We start from the raw sequence: 14,828 nt of genomic DNA, 5'->3' as shown, positions 1-14,828 counted from the left end.
CATCTACTGTTTGGACAAATGAAAGTACAGAGTTAGGCGAGCCCAATGTTAGGGATGTCTGCAGCGCTTGTATTTTAATGCAGGAAAACTTAAAATCAACCCAAAACCTGTGAGTCTGTATGTGCCGGTACAAAAAAAAAAAACAAGGCATTAGCCAAATCAACACCCGGAAACCACTTCCTGTCAGGTGGGCCTTGTGACAGAGTTGTATAGGGATTTGATACCAACGGGGCTCTCGCTACCACAGCTAACTTTACCGCCTGGAGACCTCTTATCAATCTCGACTCCTCCGGTACACCAGGCCTCCTAAATCTCCCTCAGGAAAAATTGGAATTAGCACATGAAACAATTACCCCCCCCCCCCCCCCCCCAACCCCCCCACCCCCCCACCCCCTCACCAATGTCTCAAAGACTGGTCGTATCCCCTTGACCGCTTCAAGGGATACTGTGGTTTACAAGGCCTGAAGTCAGACTTAGGTGTGCTGCACACCAGCTCACACTCCCTAATTAAGCCTACGTCACCCTTTCCCTTGGACCACAGAGTCTGCGGGACTCCCTCCAGTCCCACACACACACCCTTATCTTTGGACAATGGAATGTTGGCAACATGCCCAGATACAGCTGTACTCCTCTCCCTACCCTGACTACCCAATTCAGTGGTTTAGAAAAAACGTCCATTGATCGACTGTACCGCACACCGTCACACCCACTCGCCAGTCATGCGCACACACAAACATCCGTTTCTCCACCAACATTTCACCCTGCGCTGTCTAGCTGAACCAATCAGCAGCAACATTTGTCTCATAAAACAGCATATGTCTCCCAGATGACAGTTCCCCATTAATTTGCGTTTAAAGGCAAAAGCATTTCTCCATTGCAGGGCATACTTTTTTTTTTTTTTTTTTTTTTTAAGATAATAGAATAAAAACAGTCTCAGTATGAGTTAGCGGAAGCATTTCTTCGTTGCAAAGCATAGGAAAAGTTTTTGTCTTACCTGACCCTTCCGGAACGTCACCAGTCGACCCCTCCGACCGTTAGTCCCCACCTTGACTTTGCTGACCTTGCTTCTCCCGCTTATCCTGTCTTCGTGGACACTCCCTTGACCAGTGCCCTTCTTCTCCACAGATGTAACAAGCGTTGTCGTCATCATCTCTTCTGCGGTTCTTCACCTTTTTAATCCTCTTCTGCCCTTTCCAGTCTTTGCCTTTTCCATCGCCCCTCACCACTCGAACCATGGAAAGTTGTGTTTGTCGCAGTTCTTTGTCTTGCTTCCAGGCACTCACCTTTTTCCGTCGCTTTTCCGCGTGGATAGCATGTTGCACAATCACCTCCATCTTGGCTGTCTCCCACGTGATGCAGGTGTCCTTCAGCTTCTCGGATATCTCCGGCTTCAGACCATTGATGAAAGCATTCCGCAAATGAGCCTCATAGGATGTGACTGGCCCGTTGTCCATCCTGTCGGGCTTGTCCATGCCGCAGTGAGCGTCGTGCACCTGGGTGAGCCGACACAGGTACTCCTGCACAGTCTCTCTGTCATCCTGCTTGCAGTTGGCTATCTTGGTTAAATCCATAATAAGGGGAAAGGCATCCCGTATTGCTGAGCACAAGTCATGTAACATTGTCCGATATGGTTCGTTACCTTCATGTGACCACTTGCTGTTGACCAGCTGAATGTTTTTGACTGACCAGTCCATCTGGATCCTTGCAACCTCTACTCCCAGTTTCAGGCCCAGGAGTCGGTGCAGCTCATGTGACGTCGGCCTGAACTCACGGCAAAACATGTCCAGTTAATCTGCAAACTTACGCCCCCCAATGTCGCTAGGGTACTTAAGCTGCTTTACAACTTCCTGTAAATCTGCAAATGTCCATGGTCTCATAACAAGCATAGGCCCATCCTGACCCGCCACTTCCACCATTGGGCACATCACCTGATCGTTGGTTGTTTCCGGAGGTGGGGGCAGGGACGGCTCGCTGATGTGGGCCATCCGTCCTTGGCTTGGTCCGGCTGTTGCGTCTTGCCCGTCTCGCGATCTCGTGTGCAGAGCCACTGAGCTGATTGGACGTGCTGGAGGAGGCTTGTTTCGTCTGACTGGTTCCTGGGTCTTGATGTTGGTGGGGTTGGGTGGGGCCGTCGGGACGGTTGGGGGTCGCCTGGGACATCCGTCCAGGTCTGGATCTGCAACACACTTAACAGACTGGAGATTCTGAAGTTCCTGTCGAACCTCAAGTTTAGTTTATGTTTGCAATTCATAATCCCGTCTTCCCAGTTTACTTTAAACCCATCATTTTGTTCCTTTATCAAACTATGTCTTAATGCTGCAATTCGGTTCATGTTAAAACTCCCTCCCTCTGGGAAATCACACTTTGAAACCCACATGTGAAATTGTTTTAAACTTTCGGACCCATACCGTTCTTTCATGTACCTTACTCTAGGATGTGCGCGCAGTATCTTGCAGATCCCACCGTCAGTACGGCTACTGGCACATCCACCCATTTTGCTGCTTCTGAAAACAAATTACAATGCTCCCCCACACACACACTCACGCAGAACCTGACTCTCACTCTCCCTGATACTCTGGTCCTCGACTCTCAGCCGAGGGTGAAACACTCAATCGCTTAGTTACCCCGCCCGATAACCATAACAGTGTATACACGCACCAGGAGAGAAGTCACCACCTCTGCACTAAGTTTATCTGACAGTTTGTACTCACCGGGTTTTAGTTACTTTAACTGTTTGTCTGTTCCTGGGAAAACTCCGACGCCGAGGAGGCACACACACCTGCGAGTCCCGCTCAACGGAATTTGTCGTTGGCTGACTGAAGTAAGGCCTTCAGGAGCTAAGCGCTTAGTCTCCCCCTCAGGTGTGCCGTCCTCAGTCGTGGAGTCCCATCTGGGGTGCCAAAATGTGCTAGAAATTCTGAAACCCTTAAATGGTGAGCACAATAAAAGTCAGAAGCAGTTGGGTTAGATAATAAAGTACAATGATTTATTTTAACAAAGCATGGATTAAACCCCTGAGATCTCCGTTACAAACATGCCAGGTGTCTGTCACAGAGAGAGCTCAGAGATCCCTCTCCAAGAGATCCCTGTTCCAAACGCACAAGGCGTCTGCAAAAGAGAGCTAATTCACCATTCCGAACTCTCATCTTTTATACGTTTAATCATCAACACACACGGTGTCCACGAGGTGAACACGAGGTGATCAACCAAATGTGATTGGACAATACAGGAAATAATTAACGTTGATTTGACAGATGCATGTGACGCATGCCCCCTCCACGCTCAGCATCCTTGTGATGTCATGACAGCCTGAGTGTCGCCGTAGTCCCTTCCAAGTGGAGATTAGGAGTCTTCCAGCGAGGTCAGTTTTAGAACACCAGAGGAACATCAGATTAGGCCTCAGCCGAGGCCAGAGAACACACACACACACACATCTGAGGTCTACTGAAGTCACGAGAATGACTTCAGTGCCATGATTAACACACGTATATGTAAAAAGATCTCTAACCCCTATATCTAATATGTTTAATGTATACTAAGAAAGCCTGACATAAATGGAAATCACCAAATTTCCACCACAATTACTTCCTTAACCAAAGAATTCATGCTAAGAATGATTGTCACTTTCTAATAAAAACTACTCTGTCAAGACAGCATATATACTTAAATGAGTGTAACAAACAAATGTGCTTTAAAACAGACAAAAACACAATTTACAGACGTAAATCGATATGAAGTAAAGCTTTATATTATAACATTTCATGCAACACATTATGTTACATATGAAGGTAAGGCATAGGGCAGGATGTAGCTGCCCTCAAAGCAGTGACCGAGAAGCTCCATGATGCCAAGGCTAAAAAGCTATCATCAGTATTAATTCTTCTAGACCCCCCATACTCAAATAGCGGGCTATCTATTTCTGGCCCGCGAGCTGTTTTGAAAAGTTTTTTTTTTTTTTTTTTTGGAATCTTTTTTTTCAATCGCGCTATCCGCTCTTATTTTGAAATCGCAAGACGCTGCCGGGGATTGCCTTTATGGCAACAACAAACACGTAGCAGACGCCCAAATGCGTTCGCCACTCCCCCCCCCCGTAACCCGCCCCTTTAGTGATTGAAAAAATAAAATATGGTCCGCCATCATTTCTATTTGAGTACCCCTGTTCTAGACCTTTCTGCAGCCTTTGACACTGTCAACCACAACATCCTCCTCTCTGTTCTTTCTAGCCTCGGTGTGACTGGCTCTGCTTGGAAATGGTTCCAGTCATATCTTGAAGACCGTTCCTATCAGGTAACATGGAGAGGATCTACATCCAATCCATGTAAACTTTCCACTGGAGTCCCCCAAGGCTCAGTCCTAGGCCCTCTTCTCTTCTCATTATATACTCATTCCCTTGGTGACATTATTTTGTCTCATGGTTTCTGTTATCATTGCTATGCTGATGACACCCAGCTAATTCTTTCCTTCCCTCATTCTGACACCCAGGTCTCTAGGTGTATCTCGGCATGCTTGACAGATATTGCTGCATGGATGACTACTCACCACTTGAAGCTCAACCCTAGCAAAACTGAGCTTTTGTACATTCCAGGAACCCCAAACCCACACAACGACCTCACAGTTTCCTTTGAGAACATCTTGTTAACACCATCAGAAACTGCTCAAAGCCTGGGTGTAACATTCTCAACACATGTTTCAAAGCTGACCAGATCCTGCAGATTTCTCCTCTGCAACATACGAAGAATACGACCCTTCCTTTCACAGGAAGCTACTCAAGTGCTTGTGCAGTCTCTAGTAATATCTAAGCTGGACTACTGCAATTCCCTACTTGCAGGTCTTCCTCTACGGGTCATCAGACCTCTACAACTAATTCAGAATGCTGCAGCACGACTGGTCTTCAATCTACCCAAGTTCTCACATGTGACTCCTCTACTACGTTCTCTTCACTGGCTTCCAGTAGCAGCACGCATCAGATATAAAACCTTGATGCTTGCTTACAAAGCCAAAAATGGACTGGCCCCTCCCTACATGATGTCCATGGTAAAAAGCCGATCTGTACAGCGAACACTTAGAACCTCAAGCTTGGCTCGACTTGAAACTCCATGCTTAAAGTCTCATGGAAGACAAAGCTCCAGACTATTCTCCGTCCTGGCTCCAAGATGGTGGAACAATCTTCCATTAGCTGCTAGGACTGCAGAGTCTATTACTATCTTCAAGCGTAGACTGAAGACTCACCTGTTTGTTGAGTTCTTACCAGAGCACTAATTCAGCTGATACAATTTAAGAACAACGGCAAGTGGTATGTCTGTTTATGGTTATTTGTGCTTCTAGGCAAATGTCTAACTTGCAAAACACTAGGTAATGATACTGACTCCTGTAGTTTAGTAGTAGTCTGACTCAATGGTGTCTTGAATTCTGGCCTATTTGTACTATTTCCTAGGATGTATTCTGTGATCAGAAGCAAAGCACTTTGTAAGTCGCTCTGGATAAGAGCGTCTGCTAAATGCCGTAAATGTAAATGTAAATGTAGCTGGTTTACTGATAAAAACTTTGTTTCTTGTTTTTCTCCTTATTGTGTAATCAATACATGTGAACGTGGTACTACGAGTGGGTGAATATGGAGGTGGGTTCACTACAGAGAGTGAGATGAATACAGGCACAGGAGTTCCAGTTCCAGATGTTTTAATGGTGGATTCCAGCAAAGGCGTAAATTACTGACACTAGTAAATGTAAAGAAAAACTGTACATATAACATATAAAAAGTACTCAAGCCCGCAAAGCCCACTGCTGGGATTGAGAACAATGGGGCGATGCGGAAACCGACATCCCATTCCGGAGGAGCTAAGGAGGAGAGCCCGAGGAAGCAAGGCCGGTGCTAAGCTAAAGGCTAGGCCAGTGGTTCCCAAACTTTTTCTGCCGTGCCCCCCTTTAGTAGATGAGAATATTTTTGCGCCCCCCCTACACCCCCCCCCCCCCCATATTGACTAGGGATGTGTTGAAAACTTACAAAAACAATAGGTTCACAACTTTGGTCAAACATGAAAAAAATTAACTGCAAGAAACATTTTAAATGGTTCAAGAATTCTAAATGTAATTTAAAATAAATAAGGAGATGAAATAAGAGAAACAGCAATACATATGCTGCTAGTTTGCAAGCGCAGACATCACGCAGAGCACAAAGCATGTAACGGCCAGAAATATGTGTACTGTCTCTTTAAGGGAGCGAGTTGAGCGTGCGTATGGAATATTGTTTTTTTAGCTTTCCGCCGTAGACCGAGTCAGACCACTGCTCTTTAATTTATTTCTGTAAGTAACGCATTAAATGAGCTTTGGACAACTCACCAGTTCATGTATGAACAGTGAAGTATTGCTGGAGCCCAGGTTTATTTTGGTCAACCAGCAAATAAACGGACTAAGTGGAATACCACCAGCGCGAGTATTAGGGTTGAACTAACTCCGAAAAGCAAGCAATACAAGCATATAATTAGAGTGAATAGATCTGTTTTTATGGATCGGTCACATTGTCCCCGATACCCGATCTAGAATTTTTTCAGATATTAATATCGGAATCGGTGCATCCCTAATATTGACACATGTGCACGTTTTACTTTCAAGCTCCGCGCCCCCCCTGCAATAGCTCCGCGCCCCACCTAGGGGGCGCGCCCCCCACTTTGGGAACCACTGGGCTAGGCTATCCGACAATCGGAGGCGCTACAAACCACCTATTCCCTCCGTTATCATGGGGAATGTGAACTCGCTACCTAATAAGGTTGATGAGCTGTCCGCACTAATCAATCAGCGGATTTACCGTGAGTGCAGCTTGCTTATCTTTACGGAGTCATGGCTAACTGAGCTAATACCGGATGCTAACGTGGACCTGCTTGGCTTCACTGCTGTGAGAGCGGACAGAGACAAAAAATCATGCGGGAAAAGCAAAGGTGGGGGGTTGATCATCTATGTTAACAATCGCTGGTGTCACCCCGGTCATATATCTGTAAAGATAGTCTTATGCTGTTCGGATCTGGAGTTACTAGCTGTTAGCTGCCGGCCCTACTATGTTCCACGAGAATACAGTCATGTGATCGCTCTCTGTGTTTACATTCCACTGAGGGTGGACGCAGCCGCAGCATGTGAGCACATTCACTTAGCGACTGCAAAATTACAGACACAGCACCCTGATGCATTTATCTTAATTTCTGGGGACTTTAATCATGCTACTCTGGACTCTACACTGCCTGCATTTTATCAGAACGTGGACTGTCCAACAAGAAACAACAGGACAATAGACCTCCTATATGCTAATGTAAAAGAGGCATACAGAGTCACAGCCCTGCCCCCCCTGGGGAAGTCGGACCACGTTCTACTACATGCACAGCCTATGTACACCCCCCTCGTTCAAAGGCTGCCTCCAACTACCAGAACCACCAGGAAGTGGACCCCAGAAATGGAAGAAGAGCTGAGGGACTGTTACAGTAACACAGACTGGGATGTTCTTCTCAATTCTCACTGTGAAGACATCGAGACGATGACACACTGTCTGACAGATTATATTAACTTCTGTACAGATGTGGTCTCCCCCATAAAAACCGTACGATGCTACCCCAACAACAAGCCATGGGTCACACAGAAAGTTAAGGCTGCAATCAACACAAAAAAAGCTGCCTTTAGAAACGGGAACCGGGAGGCGATGAGAGCAGCACATCTGGATCTAAAACACTGTGTGAGGGAAGCCAAAGATAGCTACAGGAGGAAGATTGAGCAGAAGCTTGCAGATAACAACATGAGAGAGGTATGGAATGGTCTCAAAAACATCACAGGCCATAACACCAAGACGAGAGCGGGGGAGGGGACTGTGGATAGAGTGAATGAGTTGAACATCTTCTTCAACAGATTTAACCAGGCCACGTCCTCCTCAACCCCCCATTCACTACAGCCATCTCCCCTCTCTTCATTATCACACCCTCCTCCAGATACTGCAGCAGGCAACCCCACCCCCAACTATCCTCCCACCACAGCAACTTCAACTCTGACCTTAACACAACACCTACACAACACAACCACAACACAGACCTCAGCAAACATCACTTCAGACCAAGTCAGGAAACAACTAAGGAAGCTCCACCCCAAAAAAGCGCCTGGACCTGACATGGTATTACCTCGTGTACTGAAGAACTGTGCTGATGAACTGTGTGAACCGCTACAACGTGTCTTCAATCTCAGCCTGCAGCTGGGAAAAGTGCCCACCATATGGAAAACTTCATGTATAGTTCCTGTTCCCAAAAAGAACAGACCCAGTGAACTGAATGATTTTAGACCTGTGGCACTAACATCGCACATTATGAAGACGTTTGAGCGGCTCCTCCTCTGCCTCCTCAGTCCCCAGATACAACATGCTCAGGATGGACTGCAGTTTGCTTACCGGGCAGGTGTTGGCGTGGATGACGCCATCCTCTACCTACTACACAGAGCACATTCACACCTGGACAATAAGAACACAGTGAGGATTCTTTTTCTGGACTTCTCAAGTGCTTTTAACACCATTCAGCCTCTTTTACTCCAGGATAAGCTGAACAGGATGTGTGTGGACCCCTGCCTGGTTGTCTAGATCATCAGCTACCTCACTAACAGGCCACAGTATGTCAAGATGGTGGACATCACGTCTGACACTGTGATCAGCAGCATAGGAGCACCTCAAGGCACGGTGCTGGCCCCTCTTCTCTTCACCCTCTACACTGCTGACTTCTGGTACAACTCTGAGCTGTGTCACATCCAGAAGTTTGCAGATGACACAGCCATCGTCGGGTGTATCAGGGATGACAGGGAGGAGGAGTACAGGAGCCTAGTGAAGGATTTTACAACCTGGTGCAATGCAAACCACCTACAGCTCAACACCACAAAAACCAAAGAGCTGGTCATCGACTTTGGGAAGTCTAGACCCAAGCCACGACCGATCATGGTAGGAGGGGATGAGGTGGAGATGGTTGCATCATACAAGTACCTGGGGTTGTGGCTGAACAATAAACTGGACTGGTCTTGCAATACAGAGCAACTGTGCAAAAAGGGACAGAGCAGGATGTATTTTCTCAGGAAGATTCGGTCCTTCAACATATGCAGAAAACTCCTGCTGACTTTCTACCAGACGGTAGTGGCCAGTGTCCTGTTCTACACCGTGGTCTGCTGGGGGGGCAGTATATCCAAGAAGGACTCTTCCAGGATAGAAAAACTGATCAGGCGGGCAGGATCTGTTGTCGGCACTAGGCTGGACTCTCTGGTGACGGTAGCAGAAAAAAGGACACTGAACAAACTACTGGACATCCTGGATAACACCAGTCACCCATTGCACACGGTCATCATACAACAGAGGAGTCTGTTTAGTGACAGACTACTACTCCCCAGGTGCAGGACTAATAGACTCAAACACTCTTTTGTCCCTCAGGCCATCAAACTATACAACTCCTCTCTGGGAACGAGGGAGAAGGAGTTAATAGGTGGATGTGCCAATGGGTAGACTGAGAATGTTTGGGAATCAGCTGAGCTGATCACCTATAAACTGGGCTATGTGTAATATGATGACACAATTTAATCAATCAGTTCATCCAAATCACAATACCTCATAATGGGCTATGTGCAATTGCATCCTCTTATCCTTTTATACATTGCCGTTTTTTCTTAGTTTATGTTTATTATTATTACTGTTATTATTATTATTATGTTGTGTGCTTAATCTTGTTTTAGTGATATTTTTAAATTGTAATACTACCTTGTTAACATTATGGTACTGTAACGCTGCTACTGGAAAAATACAATTTCCTGAAGGGATCCGTCCCAAGGGATAAATAAAGCTCTATCTATCTATCTATCTATCTATCTAAAGGCTTATAAGCAGCACTTTAAGCAAGCACTGGCAAACAGCAGCCAGTCTAGCCCCTGACTTTCGTGGGCTCAACACAATTACTTCCAATATTCAATAACCAACATTAACCAACCAACCTCTCCCCCCCTTAGCCTCTGAGAGGAAGCCCTCTTATACTAGTAGCCCCTCCCCTTAATTAAGCTGGGGCATACCATTACTACTAGCAGGGGTTACCTATAAACACAAACATAACATACATACATTACATTACTGCAGTAACACAATATATACCTAACATTTTACGTTTAGTGCACTATGACAAGAATAATAATTAATATGTCCATCCATTGTGTACATCTCAGTCCTCAGGTAATCCCAGGACCTGTAACCCCCCTCCCCTCCTTCAGTAGGCCGAGGGCCCTTCGACCACTATAAGGAAGGAGCTGGCTGGGCCGCCAGTCCCCCTGAGAATCCCACATGAAGAGTTAAGTACAGCATTTAGTCCATCACAGGAATGTCTGTAGAGTCTTGGTGATGGGCCAGAGCTACTGGCATCATCACAATACATGATGGGGAATAGGGCAAGAGTGTGGAGACAAAATAAGAAAAAAACCATGATGCCAAAGGGGGAAACTATAATATTGGGAAAGACATATTTACTGATCTGCTTATACCTCAAATATGCTGTTTTAGCAGTATTTTAAAAGAAAGAGTAGAACTTTAAAATGTAATCCTGTGTTTTAGATTTTATTCAGGATGTGTCAGGTCATCAGGACATTTGGACACAGCTGTTTGCGTGTGGCTCCTTCATGGCTCCATTGTTTCATGTTCGGATTTCTCCTGAATACGGACTACAGTGCAGAAAAAAAGGACTTCAGAATAAGCACCATTATGGTCCTGAACAATTTCCTTTTGAACAGAAAGTGTCTTACATTTAGAACTGGAGCACACGACTCTCCATACAAACTGTGCGGCATTATCTGAAATACACCAACAAACAAGAATAAAACAATGTTTTGCCATATACAGTAACATGAATGAACAGGTACTGTCACTGCCTAATTTTGATCTTCTTAACGTGATGATTCATAAGACTCAAATCAGTCCACATGATCCTTATATGATCCAGATGCAGCTGCAAGATGACACATAACTGCAGTAATAATCCAATGAACAAAGAAGTCTAACAAAAATAATAATTTGAGTTTGGCTGTTATCCATGAGTAGGATAAGAAATTAAAAATTGCCAGCTACATAGCATTTGCTATTTCTCAGCTGTTTTACTTATATTCCCCAAGGTGTGAATACAGGAGAGGAGTTAGCAATGTCGGCAATGTAATGTTTTCACAGTCTAACTGTGATATAAATTACTCATTGATAGCATCAATATGCTGCACAATCAGATAAACACAACCGGACATATTTGTTAGATTTAGTTCTACTCCAACATGTGCGTTATTTTATTTGCCGTGTGCCAACACATCATTCATCTATGTTAGTCCCTACTGGTGATGTGGAGGATTAACAGTAATAACACCAATGCATCAGAGGCAAGAACAACAAAAAAAACCCACAGGTTCTGATGTGACAGTTCTTAATGTGCTCACGTTACACTGAAACCTTCACCTCATATGACAATATAGTGAATAAATTAATAAAATAATTTTATTTAAAAAGTGAATAAAATAATACACACCTTACACTTCTCTGTTGGCCCTAAAGGTAATTGTCACGTTGAGGACCCCGGCCCCTCCCTTTTGGGCATGTGTTTACGTCGTCTACGACTCCTAGTCTGCGTCTGTGGATCTCCGTAGGTGCGGTTATGTCTTGTGATCATCCGTCTCACCTGTGGCTCGTCTCGTAATCAAGTGGGACTTATGTGGTTTGTCTACTTAATGTGCGTTCGCGCAGTGTCCTGTGCTCGTCGTTGTCTAAAGTCCACACGTTGCCGTTCTGTTACGTGTTTTACGTGCGATATATGCGCTATCTGTGTGTTCAAATAAAAGTGACGTCTGTCGCCACAGAGGGATCCGTGTCTCATCCTTCACGCCGCACCGAACGTCACAGTAATCTCAGTACATAAATCATTTTAGTCATTGCTGCATCAGGAGTGATGTCATATCCAGGAATCACATCCTTCAGAATCTGGTATGGCAGACACATATATTTTGTCACAAGGCTATGTGCATATTTTCAGCTGTCCTTTGTTTCTGTGGTTCATTTGGTTTGTTATTTAATCCCTGTCTTTCTAGTATTCCTTTGCGGGTCAATGTCGGTACACTTTGCGGTACACACTTTTTTGTACATATTGAACTCTGTTCAATATATTCATGTTTATCACGCATAGAGTTTCTCTCTCTGTTCATGTTGTTTGTTAGTTTAGCTTCACTCTTTATGTTCCTGAATTTAGCCAATCGTGTTACTGTTTAGCCCCTGTTCATGGTTTGTGTGTTTGTTGGGTTTATCAGTCTTGTTTAGTCAACCTGTTGATGTTTGGCCCTGTTCATCCTATACAGTGGGGAAAATAAGTATTTAGTCAGTCACCAATTGTGCAAGTTCTCCCACTTAAAAAGATGAGAGAGGCCGGTAATTGACATCATAGGTAGACCTCAACTATGAGAAAATCATTTTGTCTGACTTTTAAAGAATTTATTTGCAAATAATGGTGGAAAATAAGTATTTGGTCAATAACAAAAGTTCATCTCAATACTTTGTTGTATATCCTCTGTTGGCAATGACAGAGGTCAAACGTTTTCTGTAAGTCTTCACAAGGTTGGCACACACTGTTGCTGGTATGTTGGCCCATTCCTCTATGCAGATCTCCTCTAGAGCAGTGATGTTTTGGGGCTGTCGGCGGGCAACACGGACTTTTAACTCCCTCCAAAGGTTTTCGATGGGGTTGAGATCGGGAGACTGGCTAGGCCACTCCAGGACTTTGAAATGTTTCTTACGAAGCCACTCCTTTGTTGCCCTGGCAGTGTGCTTGGGATCATGTCATGCTGAAAGACCCAGCCACGTTTCATCTTCATTGCCCTTGCTGATGGAAGGAGGTTTGCACCCAAAATCTCACAATACATGGCCCCATTCATTCTTTCATGTACACAGACCAGTCGTCCTGGTCCCTTTGCAGAGAAACAGTCCCAAAGCATGATGTTGCCACCCCCATGCTTCACAGTTGGTATGGTGTTCTTTGGATGCAACTCAGCATTCACTGTCCTCCAAACACGACGAGTTGTGTTTTTACCAAATAGTTCAACTTTGGTTTCATCTGACCATATGACATTCTCCCAATACTCTTCTGGAACATCCAAATGCTCTCTAGCAAACTTCAGACGTGCCTGGATATGGACTGGCTTAAGCAGGGGGACACGTCTGGCACTGCAAGATCTGAGTCCCTGGCGTCGTAGTGTGTTGCTGATGGTAGCCTTTGTAACATTGGTCCCAGCTTTCTGCAGGTCATTCACTAGATCCCCCCTTGTGGTTCTGGGATTTTTCCTCACCGTTCTTGTGATCATTTTGACCCCACGGGCTGAGATCAGTCTATTGCAGATTCAGTCTTCCCAGCCTGGTGCAGGTCTACAGTTCGGTTTCTGGTGTCCTCCGACAGCTCTTTCGTCTTCACCATAGTGGAGTTTGGAGTGTGACTGTTTGAGGTTGTGGGCAGGTGTCTTTTATACTGTTAACAACTTCAAACAGGTGCCATTAATACAGGTAATGAGAAGAAGTTACAGGTCTGTGACAGCCAGAAATCTTGCTTGTTTGTAGGTGACCAAATACTTATTTTCCACCATTATTTGCAAATAAATTCTTTAAAAGTCAGACAAAATGATTTTCTCAATTTTTTTTTCACATTTTGTCTCTCATAGTTGAGGTCTACCTATGATGTCAATTAGGACCGCTACCTCCGCCTTTGTGCAAGAAGGAACAGGAGGAGCACTGCCAGAGCCCTGCAAAATGATGTCCAGCAGGCCACAAATGTGCATGTGTCTGCCCAAACAGTTAGAAACCGACTCCATGAGGATGGTATGAGGGCCCGACGTCCACAGATGGGGGTTGTGCTCACCTAACACCTGTGCCTAACACCGTGCAGGACGCTTGGCATTTGCCAGAGAACACCAGGATTGGCAAATTCACCACTGGCGCCTTGTGCTGTTCACAGATGAAAGCAGGTTCACACTGAGCACATGTGACAGACGTGACAGAGTCTGGAGAGGCCGTGGAGAGCGATCTGCTGCCTGCAACATCCTTCAGCATGACCGGTTTGGCAGTGGGTCAGTAATGGTGTGGGGTGGCATTTCTTTGGAGGGCCGCACAGCCCTCCATGTGCTCACCAGAGGTAGCCTGACTGCCATTAGGTACCGAGATGAGATCCTCAGACCCATTGTGAGACCATATGCTGGTGCGGTTGGCCCTGGGTCCCTCCTAATGCAGGACAATGCTAGGCCTCATGTAGCTGGAGTGTGTCAGCAGTTCCTGCGAGATGAAGGCATTGAAGCTATGGACTGGCCTGCCCGTTCCCCAGACCTGAGTCCGATTGAGCACATCTGGGACATCATGTCTCGCTCCATCCACCAATGTCACGTTGCACCACAGACTGTCCAGGAGTTGGCGGATGCTTTAGTCCAGGTCTGGGAGGAGATCCCTCAGGAGATCATCCGCCACCTCATCAGGAGCATGCCCAGGCGTTGTAGGGAGGTCATACAGGCACGTGGAGGCCACACACAATACTGAGCCTCATTTTGACTTGTTTTAAGGACATTACATCAAAGTTGGATCAGCCTGTAGTGTGATTTTCCACTTTAATTTTGTGTGTGGCTCCAAATCCAGGCCTCCATTGGTTAATAAATTTGATTTCCATTGATGATTTTTGTGTGATTTTGTTGTCAGCACATTCAACTTTGTACAGAACAAAGTATTCAATGAGAATATTTCATTCATTCAGATCTAGGATGTGTTATTTGAGTGTTCCCTTTATTTTTTT

At 45.4% G+C, this 14,828-nt stretch overlaps 1 long non-coding RNA gene across 1 annotated transcript; it reads right to left on the bottom strand.

Moving 5' to 3' along the window:
- Positions 1-10,611: 10,611 nt before the first annotated feature.
- Positions 10,612-11,621, bottom strand: LOC143516164 (uncharacterized). Its single transcript, XR_013131580.1, has 3 exons — positions 11,544-11,621; positions 10,780-10,827; positions 10,612-10,698 (listed from the first exon to the last, which is right to left on the bottom strand). It is a non-coding gene; the product is annotated as an uncharacterized LOC143516164 (long non-coding RNA).
- Positions 11,622-14,828: the final 3,207 nt, after the last annotated feature.

The sequence above is a fragment of the Brachyhypopomus gauderio genome, chromosome 6 (genome assembly GCF_052324685.1).
Source record: "Brachyhypopomus gauderio isolate BG-103 chromosome 6, BGAUD_0.2, whole genome shotgun sequence".
NCBI lineage: Eukaryota > Metazoa > Chordata > Actinopteri > Gymnotiformes > Hypopomidae > Brachyhypopomus > Brachyhypopomus gauderio.
This window is presented reverse-complemented; position numbering and strand designations above follow the sequence as displayed.